This window comes from Zalophus californianus, chromosome 1 (assembly GCF_009762305.2).
Source record: "Zalophus californianus isolate mZalCal1 chromosome 1, mZalCal1.pri.v2, whole genome shotgun sequence".
NCBI lineage: Eukaryota > Metazoa > Chordata > Mammalia > Carnivora > Otariidae > Zalophus > Zalophus californianus.
Genome location: NC_045595.1, coordinates 97,205,149 through 97,228,097, shown reverse-complemented (window position 1 = coordinate 97,228,097; position 22,949 = coordinate 97,205,149). Strand labels below are relative to the sequence as shown.

The following is a 22,949-nucleotide window of genomic DNA, read 5'->3' as shown; positions in this document are numbered from 1 at the left end:
AATTGGGTTATTTGTGGTTTTTGGGTGCTGAGTTGTATAAATTCTTATATATTTTGGATATTAACCCCTTATTAGATATATCCTTTGCAAATATCTTCTCCCATTTGGTAGGTTACCTTTTTGTTTTGTTGATGGTTTCCTTTGCTGTGTGAAAGCCTTTTATTTTGGTGAGTCCCAACAGTTGATTTTTGCTTTTGTTTCCCTTGCCTGAGACATATCTAGAAAAATGTTTCTATGGCTGATGGCAAAGAAATTACTGCTTGTGCTCTCTTCTAGGATTTTTATGGTGTCAGGTCTCACATTTAGGTCTTTAATCCATTTTGAGTTTATTTTTGTGTGTGGTGTAAAAAAGTGGTCCAGCTTCATTCTTTCACATGTAGCCAACCAGTTTTCCCAGCATCAGTAATTCCACTACTGGGTATTTACCCAAAGAAAATGAAAACACTAATTTGGAAAGATATACACACCCCTATGTTTATGGCAGCATTATTTACAATAGCCAAGATATGGCAGCAGTCCACGTGTCCACTGACAGATGAATGGATAAAGTAGATGTGATACACATACACACTGAAACATACACACAGGAGTATTACTCAGCCATAAAAAAGAATGTTGCCGTTGCAACAACATGGATGGACCGAAATGGTATGATGCTAGGTGAAATAAGTCAGAGAAAACAAATGCCATATGATTTTTACTCACATGTGGAATTTAGGAAATAAAACAAGTGAACAAAGGAAAAAAAAAAGAGACAAAAAAAACAGACTCTTAAGTACAGAGAGCAAACTGATGGTTACCAGAGGGAGGTGGGTGGGAGGAGGGGTGAACTAGATAAAGGGGATCAAGCATACATTTATTGTGATGAGCACTGAGCAATGTACAGAACTGCTGAATCAGGGCACCTGGGTGCCTCAGTTGTTAAGTGTCTGCCTTCGGCTCAAGTCATGATCCCGGAGTCCTGGGATCGAGCCCCGTATCGGGCTCCCTGCTCGGTGGGAAGCCTGCTTCTTCCTCTCCCACTCCCCCTGCTTGTGTTCCCTCTCTCGCTGTGTCTCTCTCTCTCAAATAAATAGATAAAATCTTAAAAAAAAACCTGTTGAATCATTATATACCTGAAACTAATATAACACTGTATGTTAATTATATTTCAATAAAAAAATATTGAGTCCAGTCACAGGTTCCTAAATTAGCACAATTTAAAGGCACAGTGGCTCTTGTTCTGGTTCAAGGATCTTATCTCTGTTCTTCCCAGAGCATAATTCTTGTTATTCTTTCTATATATTTTATACCATAAGCCTGGGATGGCCAGAGCCTACCAATTAATATTTTAATGAGGGATAGAATATTATATAAGAAATACATGGTCCGTAGGGATCTAAGACACAAAAATTAAAACTTAACCTTACTGCATGCACTGTGTGTGATGTATTTTGTCCTGTTCCGTTGTCTCTCATTTAAAAAATGTTAACGGCAACTCACTAAACTAATTTCACTGCACACTAACAGATCAGTCCTGCAGTTAAAACCAAAAACCTCCCTCTGGTCTAAAGGCCATACTGACTAGCTATTCATCCAGCCTCTCTCTCTTTACCAAGTGATGTCCAGAAAGCAGCAGAGCTTGAAGATACTTCTTTAGCTCCCAGTGGCAAGGTCTTCCTCGCCCTGGAGACCCACCTTTAACCCATGGCATTCATTCAGTTGTGGAGAGACCAGATGGCCACTTACGAATTTCTTTTTACCCTTTTCTAAAGCTATTATAAGTTGTGCCCATTATGTTATTTAGTGTCCTTTATACTTTAGGATCCATTTGATTAATTCTTTGATCTCTTCTAGCCATAGGAAAAACTACATTACTACTAACAAATTCTTCTATTCCCAAGACAAGGAAGCTTAGAACTAACTCTCATCATCGCCTGTTGTAGCCATAGTTAGCCCGGGTTTCTGGTGTGACTATGGTCTCATTTTCTTTTTTTAACCTTAGTTCTTCTACTCTTGTTTACCCTTCCTTTAATTGTAATTGTTCTTGAATCTTTCCTAGAAGTGTGAGGGATTAAGTCTATGAATAAAAATGGAATTAAATGTACTAGAATCTGCGGCTTCCTCTATGCCCCTGAAGGAGAGGGGGCCACCCTGAGCAGACAGCGGGACTCCATCCTTCACTGGTTATAGATCAATGACATATTTGGCTGATGCTTCTTTTGCCTTCCTTGGGGTCTCTGCCCTGGGCCCTTGTAGAATCTACTTTCTCTCCTGACTCATTTATTCTCACCCTATTTGGCTTTTCTGAAGCCCATACATTATTCCAATTCTTTACCCAGCCTGACTGGGTAGTCTCAGATCTGGCAAAACATGTACTATGGTTTTATTTTTTTATTTTCTATTTTTTATTTTTTTAAAGATTTATTTATTTATTTATTTGACAGAGAGGCAGAGAGGACAGGTAGGCAGAGGGGCAGGCAGAGGGAAAGGGAGAAGCAGGCTTTCTGCTGAGCAGGGAGCCCGATGTGGGGCTCGATTCACCTGAGCCGAAGGCAGTCACTCAACCGACTGAGCCACCCAGGCGCCCCCATGTACTATGGTTTTAAACGGTGGTTTCCATCTTGGCTTAGTTCCATGCTGACACCTATTTTGTCCTTCCACCTCAAAACTACTGCTTTTTCCAAAACACCCCAGTTCACAGCACTCTGAAACTCCCACAAGGCCCCACCTCCACATAGGGCATGCGGTATTTCACATCAAGCTAATACTCCGAGGTGTTTGATGATAAGCCCCACCCACTTCTGTAGGATTGCATGATTCTTCACTTAGATTGCTCAGCTAGGATGGTAAGTAAAAGGCTAACTGTTAAAATCTAAGAATATCTTAATCATAGTTAGAATAACATATAATAGGAAGTATCATTATATATGTCATTAACACATCCTCCTAACTTTGGAATATCCAAGTATGACACTGTTCAAAAGGGGGACTATCTACCATCGTGTGGCAGGAATCCTTTTAAAATCATAGTGACTGTGCAGCACTTCGATTTGCCTTCTTGGCACATACATAAAAACTTCATTCTTGTGTCAATTTTACCCAGCACATACGTTAATACCTAACAATGGTCAGACACAGGGCTCAGGGCTGGAGATACTGAAGCATGTGAGGCAAGTCTCTGTCCTCAAGGAGCTCAGAGTCTAAAAGAGAACTGTCAACTAATAATTGGAATGCATGATGGTAGGCCTTATACTAAAGGTATGTACAAAGTGTTAAAGGATGAAATGCCAACTTATTATTTATAGGGGCCCTGGAAAGCTTGACATCAATCAACTGGGGGGGGGGCATCTGGGTGGCTCAGTCGTTAAGTGTCTGCCTTCAGCTCAGGTCATGATCCCAGGGTCCTGGGGCTGAGCCCCGCATCGGGCTCCCTGCTCAGCTGGAAGCCTGCTTCTCCCTCTCCCACTCCCCCTGCTTGTGTTCCCTCTCTTGCTCTCTCTCTCTCTGTCAAATAAATACACTTGATCTTAGCCAAAAGGCTGAGAAGCGATGTCAAATAAATAAATAAAATCTTAAAAAAAAAAAAGTAAAACTGGGGTGTGGGAAAGGCATTCTAAGCAGAAGAAACACCGTGGGCAAAACAAACACAGAATGTTTTTTTTTAAGCAGGCTCCACACCCAGTGTGCAGCCCAACACAGGGCTTAAACTCATGACCCTGAGATCAAGACCCGAGCTGAGATCAGGAGTCAGACACTTAAGCAACTGAGCCACCCAGGCACCCCAAGTAGTTTTTATCAACCAGCTAGAACCAGGCCCGGGGCGGCTGACAATAAAACCCCATTGCCATAAAAGAAAAAAAAATTCTGCCTTCAAAGTTTTGTGGTGTAGCAAGGGAAGTAAGATATGTTTATGAAATGCTGCATAACAAAGACATGTGCGGGATCATGTAGGCAGGCAGGCAGGCAGGCAGGCAGGCTGGTCAGAACACAGTGGGAGTTCTGGGGAGCAGCTTGGGAGTGGGAGTGAGGGAAGGCACAGGGAGTAGCTCAGCAAAGCTCCTTAGGAGGAAGTGCCGTTTACTGGATCTTAAGAGCAGAATTTAGCTCTGCAGATATAAACAAAGGGAGGAAAGAGAATTTCACTCAGAAAGAGGCACAGAATTTCATGCCCTCAAGAAGTTTATAATCCAAGAGTCAATGTAAGAGTGTAAAACAACGAGCCCCAATCTGCACATGCAGGCTAGAAAAGCAGTGAAAGTTGCTGCAGGTGCACCTTAACGTCTCTCAGACCCCAGCACCCACCTTTCGAGCTTACCAGTGCCTGCCACGTGGACTGCCTCCCGGCTGTAGTCACCTGATCACTTCAGAAGCTGCTATAACTATAAGCCACATCCTACATGTCCAAAGGGCAACAGAGAAATGAGTCTGAAGTCTGTAGACCAGAGGACCACAGGGAAATCTGGTTCCCGCAGGTTTTGTCTGACCAACCTGGTCTTTGGAACCATGTTTCTGAAAAACGGGGCTGATGTCGAAAAGAGTAAGATTTAACATAAAAATCAATATATCTTTTCTTGAACAATAAGAAGAGTGGGCAACAATGGTTGTTGCCTGCCTGGCAAGAAGGACTGGGCGCCTAGCAGCTGTGCCCCCTCATCACGGTCACCTAGAGTCACACGCTGCTGGCCCAGGCACTTACCACCAAGTGGCTTCTCTCTGTCACATGACCAGCCTGGCCCCTTCAGCTGGCTTCCTTTGTTGCAGCTGATAAGAACATTACGTAAAATAACATTAGACCCACAGATCTTATCAGACATACTTAACTTTAAAGATAGCTCCAAAATTAAAATTAAGACTTATAAATGAGCTTTTGTGTGTTGGCAGTCATCCTCAGCAAAAATAGTAGTCTTGACTTAAAAAAGTTAAAGTGACCTCCGCTACTCTATTTCTTTATAGAGTAACTTAATACTGAAGCTTTAGGAGTTCCTGCCAATGGGAAGCCCACGGAAGACCTCAGAAAAATAAATATAAGATGGGAAGATGAGATTTAATTTATGTGTAACTTTCTAAAATGTTTTCTAAAAAGCAAGTTTCATGCAATAAATTCACTATTCTCAGTAATATTACCAAGATGGAATAGATAAACATGAAAAAGGCTAATAAAAATGTCACAGATGCAAAAATTTTGGTGGGCCTACATTTCTTTTAAAATAATTTGTAATTAGGTAACGGTGGTCATCTGACTTATGTTACTATTTTCCTGAGTTTGTATTTAAGCTATAAATAGCCTTTAACATATACCTTCTAAATACATAAATACACATATGCATGTATTATATGTATGTACAAACAAATGTGTGGCTTTATTATAAATATATGAGCATATGCTATAAAAATGTTTACATAGTCATACATTTATTTATAAATATATATACATATATATGTAAAAATATAGGGTGAACACATAATTCAGCATCTAAAACAGGACACTTGAGAGAGAAAATGGATGCAACTAATAACTATGCCAGAGAAACAGGTATATATTGGTTCAGTACCTGGGGAAATATGATGAATGGTCATCCTCTATTTATTTATATATATACACATATACATAAATATATATACACACATATATAAATCTTTTTTTTTAATATTTATTTATTTGACAGAGAGACAGTGAGAGAGGGAACACAAGCAGAGGGAACGGGAGAGGGAGAAGCGGGCTTCCCGCTGAGCAGGGAGCCCAACATGGGGCTCGATCCCAGGACATGAGCAGAAGGCAGACACTTAATGACTGAGCCACCCCAGGCGCCCCTATATATATAAATCTGTATATATACATATACATATACAAAATATAAACCTCTATATAAATATAAAATTCCATACTATCGTTATAAGTACATATGTGTATATTTACGTAAAATATACTTAAGAGTATATAAAATGCTTTTAAGAATTTTATAACTATATGATAAACATACTTTATAATTACACTTTATATAAATGCCATTGGGAAATTCTAGTTAATTCATATACTTAGGATCTTCTGCTGCTTCTGTCTCCTGCCATACCCCGACCTTCCCTAATAAATACACATGTATTTAATGCAAAGGTGGGCACTTAAACAAAATACTTTTGATGATTAAATTACCTTTTCTTCAGCTTTTAGAATAAACTAGCTTTAAAAAAAATAAAATAGGGGTGCTTGGGTGGCCCAGTTGGTTAAGCGTCCAACTCTTGGTTCTGGCTCAGGTCCTGATCTCAGGTTTGTGAGATGAGCCCTGAGTCGGGCTCTGCGCTCAGTGAGGAGTCTGTCTGGGTTTCTCTCCCTCTTCCTCTGTCCCTCCTCCCTGCACTCTCTCTCTAACATAAATAAATCTTTAAAAAATAAGTCTATGCTCATGGTAAAATATTCAAACAGTACAGAAGTGTATTAAGGTACAAAGCAGAAACCCCCTTCTCCATCCTAGCCCCCTCCCCCACACCAATGCGCTAACACGCAAAGCTCGCATACTCCCTAGCCACGGATACCTTTTTCCTAACTTCGGAAGATTTATAAATTACATCTGTATAAAATCTCTAGGAGAAAAATTATTTCCTCTTGAGTTTCTCCTCTCCTAGCTTCTATCTCCTCTGCTTGGCAGTTCCTTAAACTTACTCATCTCAGGTGACTGCCCATCTGGGCAGTGTCCGTCCTCTAGAATTTCTAGATTTTGGCTATCTTTATTATAACATGCGTTATAATACTATGCAGTGTTATACATTTGTTCATGTTTATATCCTTCCCTGCTTGCTCCTTGAGGGCGGGGTCAATCTAACTCATCTTTGTTCTCCTGATACTTATAGGGTACAGCACACTGTTGACGATGCTAACAGTGAGCGAGAGGAACCGCCTCTTCAGCCCCTGAGCAGCAAATGGCTTCAATACACATTGTGCTTAGGAAAGTTCCTGATTTAAAGCTTTAAAAATGAGAACCAGATGAACCCAAACTCTACTTTACAGAGAGCAAAATTAACTCTCTTCTTTTATTAGAAAAATAAAAATTAATTCCTGTCCATTTTTTCCCTAGTTTCCTTCTAATCAGGCAGTTCTCAAAGTGTTTCATGGACCTTGAGTCTCCCAAGACCCTTTCGTCCGGCTCAGGAGGGCAAAACTATTTGCATAATAACACAAAGATGTCATTTGCCTTTCTTCCCCCAGCATGTTAACATGTGCATGAACAGTACAAAAGCAATGATGGGTAAAAGAGCTAACGCTGTAGCAAACATCAAGCCAGTAATATCCAGACGAAAAAGTGAAAATTATTAATTTTGTTAAATCTTTTGACTATTGAATATACACCTTTTTACTATTCTGTGTGATAAAATGGGAGGCACACACAAAACACTTGAAGTGCATACTGAAAAAACAATGACTGCCTTAAGGAAAAGCACTTGGGTGGTTCTTTGTGCTGTGAGTTGAATTAGCCAACTTTTTTTTCATGGAACACCGTTTTTACATGAAAAAACAACTGATAAACTCTGGTCATTCAGATGTGGATATCTGGGCAAACACTGACTTTAAAATGAACTAAGTGTGCCTGTCATTTCTTTTTTTTTTTTTTTAAAGATTTATTTGAGAGAGAGAGAGAGAGAGAGTGAATGGAAGGAGAGGGAGAGGGAGAGAGAGAATCTCAAGCAGACTCCCTGCTAGGCGCGATCCCATGACCCTGAGATCATGACCTGAGCTGAAATCAAGAGTCTGGATGCTTAACCGACTGTGCCACCCAGGTGTCCCTCAAGGAAGTAGCCATTTTATCGCCAGTAATAAAATTTGTCTGTCAGGAAAATTACAATATTGGAAAACTTGGTATTTAACATAAACTTTGGTATCCACCACCATGAGCTCTATGCTTCTCAATACATAATGATTTTTCTAATGAGGTTAGTGGTAATGTTAATGAAGGTGATTTTTGGATAGCATGCAATGAGTCTGGAAGACCAGCACAGTTCAGTGAACTAATATTTTCCAAATAACCAATGCATATTATTACCAAAAAACCATGCACGGGCTAAAAGGTGAAAGAGACATCAGTAGATTTAAATGTGACAAAGTATGGAAAGTTCATTGCTTATGGTTTCAAGTTCCATATTGTGACTAATCTTTAAAAAACCACCTACCTGTCAAGTTTTGGTGTAGTATCAAAGAATATCCACAATTAACTGAAAAAGCTATTAGAAAACTTCTCCCCTTTCCAACCATCTATTTGTATGAGGCTAGGTTTTCTTTACATACTTCAACTCTAACAACATAATTGCCACTGAATTCAGAAGCCGAAATGAAAATCCAGCTGTCTTTCTATCAAGTTAAATGTTATATATTTGCCACTCTTCCCATTATATTTTTTGCCTTAGAAAACAGTTATTTTTAAAAATATGTTATTTTATCATGCAACTGGGTTTATTGTAGTCATTTTTCATGGGTTAATTGTTTTTTAAGTTCTCCTTTTAAATTCTGAATATGGCAAACATTGATAGATCTTTAACTCTGATAAGCAAAAGCTCTTTGGGTCCTCAATGATTTATAAGAGTGTAAGGGGGTCCTGGGAACAACAAGTTTGAGAAATGCTGTTCTAACCTATAAGAAAATGTTCAAAATGATTGTTAAAGATATTATTTAAAAATTATTTTACTCAAAATAAATCAGATATAGGCTTAAAAGAACTAGGGACACAGTGGATGAAAATGTGGTAAAATACAAAGCAGAAATCCCCACCAGGAGGAGAGGCCAAGGGATGGAGAAACAGACACACCCGCAGTCACACAGATACATGTTCCATAGCTGTTTTTAACTGCCTAGGCTTGAAGTGGTTACTCACCATCCCTGGAGTCTGAGCACGGCTGAAAAGCCAGGGGGACCAGCAGTCCCTCCACACTCTCCGTACTCTGGTGAAAACTGTTCCTTGATTTGCAGGACCTCCGCCTCTCTTCTGTTTGAACAATCTAGCCCTGCTTGCATTCCTGCCTTCCAAATCTCAAAGGTTAGCTTGGTCACAGTATTCTGTGTGCCCATATGATTCTATCCGTTCGTCTATCAAATTAGCTCCCTCCCCATTAGATCCTGGAGACTGCTTTTAGGCACTGGTCTACTCGTTCTCCAACTAAACTTGAAAAAAGGGAAACAATTCTTACCAATGATCTGAGCAATTAACTCCCTGTATTTCCAGCTTAATTAAATCTTCCCTCCCAATCAGTCAAGACAACTTTACTGAAATACACAGAAGTCAAAAAACTTAAAGTGAGAGTTTCCATATAAACTTTAACTCTCACAGTGAAAAAAAAAAAAAAAACCTTGGAAAACCTCTTTAAGTTATTAATCAACAACATACCTATCATGTAGAACTTTATAGCGCTTGCTAATAAAACTTGGTGTGCTTTTATTAGTAAATCTTTAAGAGCCGATGGAGAGCAAAGTAACGCTACCTTGAGCAAGGCCACTCTTGTGGGCCAGACTGAGGCCCATTTTTCTAAATCTTCTGATCAGAGGCAGAGGCCAAGTGCCCTCTTGCAGCACAGCACGTTGGCTACTCAATTCCTAACGTACATAACAACAAAACTGAATCAACAGAGCAACTTTCGCTTCTCTCTACTGCACGTCTTCTTCTATAAAAAGAAACTTAGAAATAAAACCCAACTAAAAAAAGAACACACTATATTAGGATACTGACCTGGAATCCTGCAAAAGTCAAACGCACAGTCCATTTTGGGGCAGTGTGGGGCCCATATCGAGTGGAAGCTGCAAGTCCCCGCAGAAAGTGTGCCAACAAAGGACCCTGCTTCAGGGATCCCACACCCCCAGCCCGCACACATCTTTGCAGCACACTTTCTCGTAGTCACGTTGGGACTACATCAGACCTCCTCATATGACAAGGTGTCAGAAATACACGCATCGGATCTCAAAAACAGATTACAAAACAGAAGCCCTTTAGAGAATATGGCTGTGTCTAGGAAAAGGAAAATCCTCTTGATTCTCTTCTAAATGCAGTCCGAAAGGGTAGAGAAGAGCTGCATTTTCTAATGCAATTAAACTATCAGATTCAAGAAGGCGTTGTAAGGCAAGGGAAGTTTGCTTTTTCAACTGGAATTCAAGCTGTTCAAAAAGGCCGACATCAGAAAGCTACTAGGGTGTATTCGACAGAGGGAGGTTGGCTTGAACAACCTTACCTGAATGTATTACTTTGAAAAGGTAAACATTTGGTCTCTAGACTTGTAGTTGCGTGCATATTGATTGTAAGAACAAGTATTATCAGATTCATGAGTGATGCAATGGGCTCGGTTAAATATTTCAGGCTGCTTGTTTGGAAAGATGAAAGGGGGAAAAGGTCCTTGGCTTCTCTTTTTCCTTTTCAAACACAACAGTATTTCAGGGTAGCCCATGTCCCTTGGGTTCATCTCAGGATTGAGCTTGCCCACATACCTGCTTAAGAAACGTGGCCAACAGGCTTCAAGTGTTTCTCTCTAAAGCCCTCCAGTGCTGTGTTCGTTTCTCATCTCAGCCAAGCTCCACTGACACTCGGAGTCCCTGATGTGGAAGGCATTTTTAATCTGAATGCTGGGGGGACCGAGTTACCAAAATGATCAGGGACAGGGTTCCTGTCCTCAGAAACGTCTCAGTTTGGGGTGAGCTTATCATCAAGAGCTGCTTTCAAAAACCAAATACCATTTTCTTGTGAACCTAAAGGGCCGACTGATTTAATGGCCCTGTTCCTCTCAGTGGACTGCTTCCTCCTGGGAAGGGCAGAGGGAAGAGCTGTCAGATATTCTGGCTACTGAACAAGAATGACCCTCCAGCTAGTCATAAGGATGGGTCATCCTGAAACAGACCGAACACCAACTGCTGCTTGGGCATTATACTATCTAAACCCACCTCCCCATGGTACCTTCCCTCTCTAGCCCCTGCTCCCTCTGCACCCCAGCTTTCTGGGGACTACCGCACGACAAGCAATCACAGTTTACACTGGTTCTTTCTGGATGAGCCAGAAACTGGGCAGGGAGGAGTGAGTGCCGCAACACACACAGTGCAAAGCTCAGCGCTTGGCACACAGTGGGGTTCAGTGAGTGCGGGCTGGAACCAGCTGGAGGACTGACCGCGTCCTGCTCAGCTGGTGGCTTTGGAGAGAACTGCATATGTAGTCCGTGCTTCATGCGGTACATGGGAAGATCTTTTAAAAAACACAAATGAGATCAAGCCAAGCCCTGCTTAAAACCCTTCAGTGGTTTTCCCCTGAAGTCAGCACAAAATCCAGACCTTTCACTGTGGCCTGTGAGGCCCAGGGTGGTCCACGGGTCCTGCCCACTCTCTCTGGACTTTCCTGCTGCCTTCCATCCCACTCTCTGTGCTCACCACAATAGGCCTCCTTTTGCTTACTCTACCTGCCAAGTCTCTTCTGGCCCTGGGCTCTTTAAACACACTGATCCCAGAACTGCCCGTGGCTGGCTCACTCTCATGCTTCGGGCCCGCTCAGACATCATCCTGCAGGGACCACCCTGTCTTTGATCCTGCTTTCACTCATCCTCACCATGCCTGGTTTTCCTTCGTACACCTATCGCAACCTGCCATTATCACGTGTGTTGGCCTACCTACCTGTTCACTGTCCACTCTGCCCAACAGGAGGTAAGCTCCAGGAGGGAAAGGACCTCGTCCACCCTGTTCACTGCTACGTCTACAGGACGCAGCACACGGTGGGCACTAGGGAAATATCTGCTGAATGACTAGTGAAGTGGCTATGCACAAAAAACACAAACGAGGCTCACCCTGATTAAAAGAGCAACCTGCCCCTCTCCCCTGCGTTCCCTGTGCCCTGTACCCTGCTCTGCTTTTTTCTTTTCCACGGTACCCACAGCATTCCAATATACTACACAATTTATTCCTTTATTGCTTATGGTCCATCTGCCTGCTAGAACTGAAGTCTCACAAGGGCAGTCATCTTTGATACTCTTCCCTGACATATCTAAAGCACCCAGAACAGTGCCTGACACATAGTAGGTCCTCAATATTCATTTACTAAATACACAATCCATCCTGTAAATAGATACATGTTTCTAAAGCAATATTAGATATGGGTAGGCACCATACATATTGCCATTACACTTTGCATCTATCTGTTTGCATTTCCCCAATCAATTTAGAATAAAACTGCTTTTATCTGACACATTTCCGGATTTCCAGTTGTGAAGCACTTCACATATTAACTCTTTTAATCCCCTTCACCATCCTGTGTGGCAGGCACATAAAATGGGGATATTACTATATACTCACAGGGTTAAGGGAATGAACAGAGTCTGTGCTGGGTATACAGAAGCTGATATTATTGGGTCCACAGTATTGAGTGGAAACTGCGCCCAGACAAGTAAGTGCTTGCTTGCAGGAGAGCTGTAATTGCTGAAGGCGGTGCAGGGCTCAGTCCCCCACACTCCGCTGCCTCACAGGCATGTACACACACAGCAAGAGTGAAGACAGCAGGTGACCTGATCTAGCCACACAAAACTGCTCTGCACGGAGTGCAAACAGCAGGAACAGACCCAGGCTGAGATACAAGAGCTAGAGCCACTGGGAGCAGCCAGCCTGGGTCACACGCCAAGAAGGAACCGAGAGATGCTGCCTGGCATGAAGCAGAATGTGTTAGAATGGTCCCCAGGAAGGGCCACTGAGCATGGGAGTTAAGGCAAGCAGACCCCTTGCCCCGGGCAGCTGTCCCCAGGGCAACCCGAGCATTGCTAGAGACTGAGCTCGGGCACTCTCTAGGTGCCACTTGAACACATACCACAGTAAGCCACCGTGTCTGCCCCCCGGCCCAGAACTGGCTAAACACCCGACACCAGGCCTTTACAGCCACGTTGCCAACTTAAAATTTCAGTATTAAAAAAAAGTTGATTTTTAAAAGTCTATTACCAATTCGATTCAGTCCAAGCACTCAGAAGACAAAGACCAAGGATTTGCACTGCGAGGATTTGTTAATCTCAAGTGTATGTATCAGGAAAATGAGTTTTCATTCCCCTCCCCTCCCCACCAGTATTTAGATTTACCCTCTCATCGCTGGACTGGGGATGATGCAGTCTTCAGGGGTCAGGAAGCTCACGCTGAAGCCCTGTCCGTCAGGGTACAGCATGACAGCAATGAGTACGAAGCCTCGGGGGAGCACTACGGAAAGAGAGTCTCCAGGGGAGGGCCAACTTTGGTTGTGAGCTTTCTCCATGACAGATGGCAGAGTCTCCCCACAAACACAGAATGGAGACATGGCCAGTGATGCTCATTAAAACCCTAAATCCAAATTCCAGTATCTTCACCAAGGCTTATAAAGTCCTCTGTGACTTAACCCCATTTCCTGCCACTCTAACCTGCATCAGCCTTCTTTCTGTTCCTTGAGTATGCCTAGGATCTTCCTATCTCTGGCCCTCTGTACATGTTGCTCCTGCATCCTAGAATGCCCTCTAGCCCAGGAGGCAGCCACCTCCAACCAACAATTCGTCCTCCCTCAATTAGGTTCATCTGTCATATATTCTCAGCATATTTTTCTTTCATAGTACTCAATACAATTGTAATTAAGTATGGACAAATGGGAGCCTTTACCACAAGTATAAATTCTATAAGGGCTAAGACTATTTACCAGTATCCCTAGCTCCCAGCACTCTACTTGGCACATAACAGGTGCTAATAAACCTTTATTAAATGAATGCAAAAACAAAAAGCACCCAAACATGAAGCCTTCTAAAGCCCACAATACCAGGCACTGTTACCAAGCTTTCTGGATCCAGCATTAGGTCAATGCAAACTGTCCTATTTGTCACCTATGGTAAAAGAGGGGAATGCCTTTGCTGAACATAAAGAAGTCAAGAAGCTGTTCTGCCATGGTATAAGGAAACACACGCGCGCGCGCGCACACGCACACACACACACACACACACACACACACAACCAAATCAACACTGCTAGCTTAAAGCTGAGCTAACTAGGACAAGTGAGGGCCATCTACTGCGCACAAAGTTGTCACTGCTCAAACAAGTTAAAACATTGAAACACAGCTTCAAAACACAGAAAAATGGCTTACTATTACTGCTTTGGCTCAAAGGAAAGAAAAGAGCAATACTTTAAGCTCTACTAATATGCTTTGCTCTGTTTAAGACAACAGGCCCAGGGGCACCTGGGTGACTCAGTCGGTTAAGCGCTGCCTTTGGCTCAGGTCATGATCCCAGGGTTCTGGGATTGAGCCCCGCATCAGGCTCCCTGCTAAGCAGGGAGCCTGCTTCTCCCTCTCCCACTCCCTCTACTTGTGTTCCCTCTCTCGCTGTCTCGCTCTGTCAAATAAATAAATAAAATCTTAAAAAAAAAAAAAAAAGACAACAGGCCCCAAATGGAGTCACTTATGCTAAGCCCCATGTCATCAAACTGAAACTTAATTTAGTTTGGCTCTTCCAGAAATGGAATCTTAAACCAGTCAATCAGGAATCAACTGATCAGGGCGCCTGGGTGGCTCAGATGGTTAAGCATCTGCCTTCGGCTCAGGTCATGATCCCAGGGTCCTGGGATCGAGTCCCACATCAGGCTCCCTGCTCTTTGGGAGCCTGCTTCTCCCTCTGCCTCTCTCTCTGTCTCTCATGAATAAATAAATAAAAAGTTTAAAAAAAAAAAAAGGAATCAACTGATCAGCATTAAGTAAGTAATCTGCCTGATGATGCCCTGCTGTCCCATATAAGGAAAGTAACCTTGCAATAACCAATCTGCCTTTTGCCCAGTATAACTTCCTTATTCTGCTCCAGTCTGCCTATAAAATCTCTTGCCTTGCATAGCTCTTTGGTGCTCCTTTTTATCTGCTACATTGGATGCTGCCCAATTCACAAATCACTGAATAAAGTCAATAAAATCTTTAAAATGTACTCAGATGAATTTTGTTCTTAAATAGTTTAAACTCCAGGGATTTGGCCTTTGTCCCTTGAGTGCTTGGACTAAATTGGAAACAAACTTTTAAAATAACTTTTTTAAAAAATACTAAAACTTCAAAGTAATAAACATGTGGGTGTAGTAGAAAAAAAACTGTGCGCATGCACTGGCCCATGACTTCTAACTATGCTATGAAGAAACAAATCACTTTTGTCTCCTGCTTGTGTCAGAGCCTGGCGCCCCTTGGGCAGCCTTTCTGAGGGCTACTTTAGCGTGACACCGACATCCTACCACAAATGCATCAATGTCCCCAACAAGACTTGCTCATCAGACAGGAGGAAACTCACGTCATATGCCAGCCACATCCATGTGCCCAGTACTGTTCTACACACTCTGTATACACCATCCCGATTAAGCTCACAGCAATCTGATTTTGCAAATGAGAAAACCGAGACATGGAGAGGCTATGTAATTTGACTGGGGTCATTTAACTAGTGGGCAGCACAGCTGGGATTCAGACCCAGGCAGTATGACTCAAACACCAGACTCTCCATTTCAGGTTCAGGAGCGCCAAGAACTCAGCTTTTCCACCTCTTTCTTGGTATCAAAGGCTCATATGCTCCCGACCCCAGCCTACTTACCAGTGTGGGAGTGCTTGGCAAATTGTTGGCTGGACCTGAGCAGAGCTGCCATTAGCAGGGGGACAGGTTATGCCCTGTGATGTGCTGTGGCCCCAGGAAGGAGAGACTGAGAGCCAGTTCATGCTCTGCTTGGCCAGGCTGGTGCACTGGTGAGGGCTGCATCCTCCTGCCGGATGGAGGGGGCCATTTCTTTAAAATGCACAATGATGCCATATGGGCCACCAGGTGGCCCTGTGGTGAGTACTTTAGGGAAATCCAGAATTCTCCATAACATTCTACTTTTGTTTTCCCAAGAAAAATGTAAACTTCAAAATAATATATGGTGCTCAGAAATATTATTATTTTAAAGATTTTATTTTTAAGTAATGTCTACTACATCCAACATGGGGCTCAAACTTACAACCCCAAGATCAAGAGTTGCATAATCTACTGAATGAGCCAGCTAGTTGCTCCAATATTACGAGTTTTTGATCCATTTCTATTTCAAGGTAATACTTATCAAATGCCTACCACTCACCAGTTACTGAGTGCAACACAGGGGCTACCATAAGACGTGGGGACTGAAAGGGCAAGCGAGTGGAGAGATTAAATAAAGCTCCTGAAACAGGAGAACTGAGAGACCCCCCAAAGCACTGTATTAGTCCATTCATGAAACAGAGCTCCACTAAAGGATCATTCAGGATAAGGCAGGCCATGTCCAGTCTGGGATAGTGGCTGAGAGCCTGAACTTTGGTGTCAGGTGGACCTGCTTTGTCACGTTCTGGCTGTGACCTTGGGCATGTTTAAGCTCTTTGCACCTCAGCCTCTTCATCTGCAAAATGGAGCTAAAAATAGAATCTACCAGGCTTAACATGAGGATTAAATGATAATACCTATAAGGTGCTTGGCATAGTATCTGGCACAAAGCTTACTAAAATTATGATTAATATTACTATCACCAATTAATAATTAGTTGTAAATGTCGGTAGGAACAAATACTGCCTTGGCCCCAGGCCCCAAATATAGGAAATGTGAAATTCCTCAATGGCAGGGACAAATGCTCTAGTTCACTGTGTGCCCAGAGGTCCCCACACCCCTCCCAGTGCTTACTACCCCAGAGGGGCTCAGCAGTTATCATTTTTCCCTAATGCAGATGGCAGTTACATCTGAGCCTTAGTTCCTATGTGGGCATTTAGTTCCAAGTATTGCCTAAATTCTTTTTTTTTTTAGTTGCATTGTTTGTTAGTAGTCTTCTTAGCAGGTGGAAAAAAAGGAAAAAATTCAAATAAAAATCATTGAACTTGGGGTGCCTGGGTGGCTCAGTCGGTTGAGTGTCTGCCTTCGGCTCAGGTCATGGTCCTGGGGTCCTGGGATCAAGTCCCGCATCGGGTTCCCTGCTCAGCGGGGAGTCTGCTTCTCCTTCTCCCCACCCCCACCCCCATGCTAGTGCTCTCTCAAATAAATAAAATCTTTAAAAAAAATCATTCAACTTAGGTGTTTGTTAGCAATTCTGGTAAAAGGCTTGGTAGGAAGGAGACCAAAATAATGTTTAAGACATACACTAAATCCTCTATACATTTCCAAGATGTGTACTTGTCCTCTTAGGTCAGATCACTCAAATAATGCTATATAAGGCAAAGCTAAGGTACTGTCAGTTTATGGGGTTACATGTTTTAGATAGCAAATTATTCTACCTTCATAAAAAAGCCTCTCCTAGGGTGCCTGGGTGGCTCAGTCGGTTAAGGGTTCGACTCTTGATTTCGGCTCACGTCATGATCTCAGGGTCGTGAGACAGAGCCTCGCATCAGCTGGGCATGGAGCCTGCCTAAGATTCTCTCTCTCCTTCTCCCTCTGTCCCACTCCCCCTTCTCTAAAATAAATAAATAAGTAAACAGTAAACAAACAAAAAAAAGCCTCCGCTGTGCTCTGCTTCTTCACCTCTCCTGTAGACAGACTCCAGGCAGACCACGTTTGCTCCTTTCCCTGCATATCACGGGACATCTTGGGACCTCCTCCTTCTTACTTTAAACTAGGAATCTAGTACCATGTCGGTTTGGTTATGATTTATTTTAGAGAACACTTTTTTTTTATTTTAGAATTTTTTTAGTTTATGTCTTAGTTTAATGGATTCATTAGATTGTGGTTTGTTCAGAAAAAAAAAGTAAAAATTTGGGTTAATTTGGGGTTTAAGATGTTTATGTACTTTTTTGGGATTCCAGTTCAAGCTTCCACTGAAGTTCTTGAGGAAAATTTTTGACAACTGTCTGATGTAGTCAATAGTTCCAAGCCCTCCTTCTCCCATACCACTGGGTTGTCCTTTCTCTGTCTGTACAGTTTTATCTTTAGACCCAGAGAGTAAAGCAGGGCCTCTGCTTACACACTCCTCGGTTTAAATTCCAGTTCTGCCACTTATTAGCTGTATGAACTTGGACGAGTTAACACCTCCAGACCTGTTTGTTTTTTTTTAAAGATTTATCTAGCTGAGAGAGAATCCTCAAGCAGACCCCCCCAAACTGAGCACGGAGCCCGACACAGAGCTCGATGGACCCCAAGATCATGACCCGAGCCAAAATCAAGAGTTAGACGCTTAATTGACTGTGCCACCCAGGCGCCCCCAAACCTTTTTTTAATCTACAAAATGGATATAATAGTGCAATTTAGTGCTTAATAGGATCAGATGAGACAAATAGATAAAATGTAGTATCTCATTCTACTGCTCTTTTCACCCTAATTTTCCATGAAAATTCCAGAAAACAATACCTACAACTCTTTTCTTTAGCCCATCTCATTTTGATAATAGCAACCAAGTTACTGCTTGTTGGTTGAGAAGTTGTTGGAATCAGGGGCCATTTTGTACGTAGGGGTTTCTCTGAAGCTGAATGGAAAGACGGGTGGCCTGGAGAGTCTCAGGCTTCACGGGCCTCCAGGGAGCCTGAGCAAGACTAGTTCTGACAGGCTGGGCAGCTGGGAGTCAGGCTGACCCCAAAAGAAAAGAAGTTAACTAAAAAATACTCATGGAAGGTAAGTGCAAAAACAAATATTTAGCAAAATAAGGGACTGTGGGTAACATAGTAAGAACTCCTATATTAAGGTCTTGGAAGAATATGTTGACCTAAGGACAGTAATGCAATTGAAAGAACACTTGCTTTAAAAGAATAAGTACATGCATCAATGACGTTGATATTATGATACATAAAGCCAAATACAAAGTTAGTGACTGTTGTTTTGGGGGTGAGGGGAAGTTCTACAAGCCCATTAAAGATATCACCCTGCCCCGCACACACAACCCTACTGCGAAGAATAAGCAGAGAAGAGGTCAGTGGCTTCTCTGGGTTCACACGTTGCTCCTTCCACTCTGGGTAAAGGCGCTGAGCAAGACTGCCCTCAGACTGTCATCTGAGCCCCAGATTAGATTATTACTCAGTTTCTTCACACACAGAAATGGCAAAAACGTCCAAGTAGCCAGCCTCATCAGTGTTCGTAAACAGAGTTAGGGAAGACAAAGCATTTTACAACCTGAGTGCTCTGTTCTCTTCACAGCTTCATTCTGGTCCATCCTCACCTCACTGGGAAGGGGGCCTTGAAGCACAATAAAGAAGTCATGCCCTGAGTGGCAATCAGTAGCAGCAGGGAGGAGAGAATGCAGGCAGGGGGTGTTCTGCACCAGAAGAGCTGGGGCTGGATGCAGGATACAGGGGAAGGGAGGCCATGGAGGAAGGAGCTTGGGGCTCCCTCCCAAGGAGGCCTCTGCACAGATGCCCTTCCTAGTGAACACAGCTCCTGGGAAGGTCTGGCTACTGTGTCACTGAGTCTGCCCATGCTGCTCTTCCAGGTGTCATGGGCTTAACAACAGGGTTACGGTCATAAAAGCAAATTCCCTAAGGCAGTTCCCAGCTCGGAGATTAGGCAGCCCCTGTTAAAAAGAGCTTTGCCTGAGCCGCAGCTTTTTCAGGGTTGTTTCGAGGTTCTTTTATACATTTGATGACCACAGCCCATCCCCAGTCCAGAAAGCTGTGTCCACAAGATGGTGCTGAATTCACACCCAGAAATGCTCTTGTGTCCTGGGGGGTTGATACTCCAGTCCCCCAAGTCTTTCTCAAAATGGGCAGATGAGTAGGCCTTGTTCCAAAATAAATAGACCTCGAGTGTTTTAGGTAACAAAAAGCAAAGAGAGTCTGCTTCTTAGTGGACGCTGCACTCTAACTCATTCTTAATTCTCCACAAATGGCTTGCAGAGAGTCCTCAGATCGGGGGTGGGGAGGGCTCCACCCAGTGCAGGCATTTCCTCCTCAGAGGAGCAGGCCTCACCGGCAGCAAAGAAGGGGCCCTCAACTGTGACGTCTGCCTCACAACAGCCCTTTGAAGGTTTACTCCACACAGCCCCCTCCCTGGGCTAAACATCTCAAGCTGCTTCTGCTATTTCGCTGCAAAAAGGGTTTTATAGACAAAAGGAGCTTTAGGTTTGGTCCAAGGCTCTCGTTTTGGATGTGAGAAAACTGAGGCACAGAGAAGTCCAGTGACTTGCCTAAGAGCTCGTGATTTGACCAAAACTGGTTTCTAGACTTCTGGTTCCACATGCTTCACTATACCATGCTCAAAAGGCAGAGGCTGGGACCTGCTTACTAACAGCATGACCACAGAAAGGACTTGACCTCCCTGAGCCTTGGTCTCCTCATCTATAAAATGGAGCGAGTACTACACACCTCACAGGGTGTGGGAGGATTAAATGAGAGTAACTGAGCACTCGGCAAGTGCATATAGTAAGCAAATAATAAGTGCTCGATAAATGATTTTATTTTGGATATACAGGTGTTTCTGTTTTTGGCACGGAGTTCTCCTTTCTTCCCTTGTTTTCTTCTTCCTCCTTGGCTTCCAAACTTCCAAGCCTGAACTTTTTTAACTGAAGCTCAAAAATTCACTCATTTATTCTGACTAAATTTAATAACGTTCCTTTTGTTCATCATCCCCAGCGTGTTGGGATATTTTTAGAATGTCAATTCTGTCTTATAATAGATCTACCGATTTTTTTTACATGTCACACACATCTGCGCTCCGGAAACTTACAGGTTGAGTTCAAGATGGCGACGTCTGTGACAAAAAGTCCGGACTGTTTTCCGTACCCACCTCCAGAGAGTGGCAGAATGTGGTTATTCTTCTCATACACACACCCCCACCCGCACAGATCATATTTCAAGATCAGGACTTGGAAAGTATTTTTCATTCTATCCGAATAAAAAAGATAAAGCCTTGGTTTCATTTTTGAGGAGGAAGGAGGCTGAATCTATACGTTGAGGAAGTGATCCTGTGAAGAACAGCTCTGGCTGTGTTAATGCAGTAATATGTTCAGAATCACGACACTGAGACCTCAGGGTAAGTGAGCTCTTGCACTGAGATCCAGAAAACTTCTGAGCTGCAGAAAAGAAAACTTTTACTTGAAAGAACAAGATGTCAAGCTCCGTGGAGTTGAACTGTGGTCCCCGGGCTGGCCTTTGGTTACAGGTGAACCAATGCAAAACCCTGACCAGTTACATTCTCTCGGCTCTCTTGTTTCAGTAAGCACAACAAGACTCTAATTTTCTAACCACTTCTCTCCATTCCCACAACCTCCCTAACTAGCTCGTGCCATTTGTTCTTTTGAGGCTGAGCATCCTCGTACTCTGCTCCACTGGGAAATCAGACAACCTGCAAGTGTTTCAGGTCAGGGCCCATGTTCACTGACCCAGCAGAACACCACCCTTCCGCGTCCTGACACTTCCCAAAGGCCAACCTCCTGAACCCAAACACAGAACACGGACAAGGACACTCAGCCTTACTCCTGCTTAGTCCAGACCATTTACAAATCACTTTCAAACATACCATTTCAGTTTCTTTCTCACAACACCCCTGTCAGCTGTAAGATACTAGTTCCATTTCAAAGATGAAGACACTGAGGCTCAGAAAAATTACGCCAAAATCCTAACACTCCATAACGTGTAATCATGTAATTGGCAAGGTTGGGTTTTCAACCCTGGTCTTGTGACTCCGGGTCACAAACTCCTTCTAGCATACTTAAAAGGAAGACTGTATTTATGTGACCCCAAACGTTAGCAAATATAAACCACCATCTCATCTTCTGAGTGACATGTTTAGTGACTGTGTTTGTTTTATGCCAAATTCAGTGCCAAATGTGAATGTGCCACTCAAAAGACTACTTATCAAGAGCGATTTTGACCAACAGAACCAGTTTTTCCTGACCAGCCTACACACCATTAACACTGCTGGCCAGGCGATCACCCATGCTTTCCCCTGTGTTCTCTGCCATCTTGTATTACCTGATTACAAAGTATTTTGTTTGATTCATTCTGTAAAATGGGAATGATGTCTGAGATGATTACTGGGTTAGTTAAATGAAGCAATGACTATGGAGACAACTAGTGGCCCTACATACAACCACCATGACTATTACAACTTCATTACATTCATTACAACCAAGGAGAGTTCTGTTTTCTTAACAAGTGTCTAATGAGAGTGTAAGGTAGCATGGGCCCAATAATTCAGAGAAGCAGAAACACTATTTCATCCCCTTGGCCTTGTTTAATCCTTTATTTCTTCCCTCACCGAGCAATCTCCTGGAGCCCACAGTCTAATGGAAGAGACAGACATGCAGACAAACAGCTCCTCTGTGACGATCAAAGTGCTCTAGCAAGTGTGCCCAGGACTCTGGAGGATGCAGCCTTAAACTGAGTCTGGGAAAGGAGAGTCAGGGAGAGAGAGGTGGAACCAAGTCTTGAAAGACAGGGAGCATTTCTTTGGAATCCAAGAGAGAAAACCCTTTATTCCAGGCAGAGGTCTAAGCAAAGGCAAGGCGGTGTGAGACTGAATGACACCTGGAGGGAATGGCAAAGAGGGGGGGATGGGTGCTGCACAGGCTGTGGGGAGGGCCTGATGGAGAGAGAGATTGGCAGGGATCTAGTTGTCAAGAGTTTTGAGTGTTACCAAGACTTTGGATTTTATCCTCTAGTCCAGAAGTTCTCAACCTTAAACTGCTTACTGGAATCATCTATGGTAATTGGATAAAGAACCAACATTAGGCTCCAACCGGAGATTCTGATTCGTTTGGTGTTGGGTAAATACTGGGTATGGCGATTAAAAAAAAAGAAAAAAGATTTCCAGATGATTCTGAGCAGCCTGGACACGGGTGAGTCATTTAAAAGATTTTAAGCGGGAATCATTTGGCAAGTTTGCAGACAGATCATTCTGGGAACCATTTGGTGAGAAGGACGTCTGGAGGGAGTCTAGAAAGAAGGCAAGGAGAAGGTAGGGAATGAACACGGGAGAAAGATTTGAAAGCTATTTGGATGGAAGAATCAACTCAATGGAAATCAGAGGAGAGCGAGAGAGGGAAGAATGAAGGCTGACACCCCAGGTCCATTACCTTGATGTGCCACTGG

General features: G+C 43.1%; 1 protein-coding gene across 17 annotated transcripts in view; it reads right to left on the bottom strand.

The window, feature by feature from the left end:
- ZBTB38 (zinc finger and BTB domain containing 38) overlaps nt 1–22,949 on the bottom strand; it is a 111,089-nt gene that overhangs the window by 37,520 nt on the left and 50,620 nt on the right. The window contains exon 7 of one of the 17 annotated variants that reach the window (XM_027585344.2): nt 4,679–4,743. The exons of 14 other annotated variants lie outside the window; for them this stretch is intronic. The gene's annotated coding sequence lies outside the window, so the exon portion shown is untranslated. Of the gene's footprint in view, nt 1–4,284; nt 4,589–4,678; nt 4,744–22,949 lie in introns of those variants that run through there. 2 more of the 17 variants (XM_027585351.2, XM_027585350.2) reach the window with 2 other exon arrangements.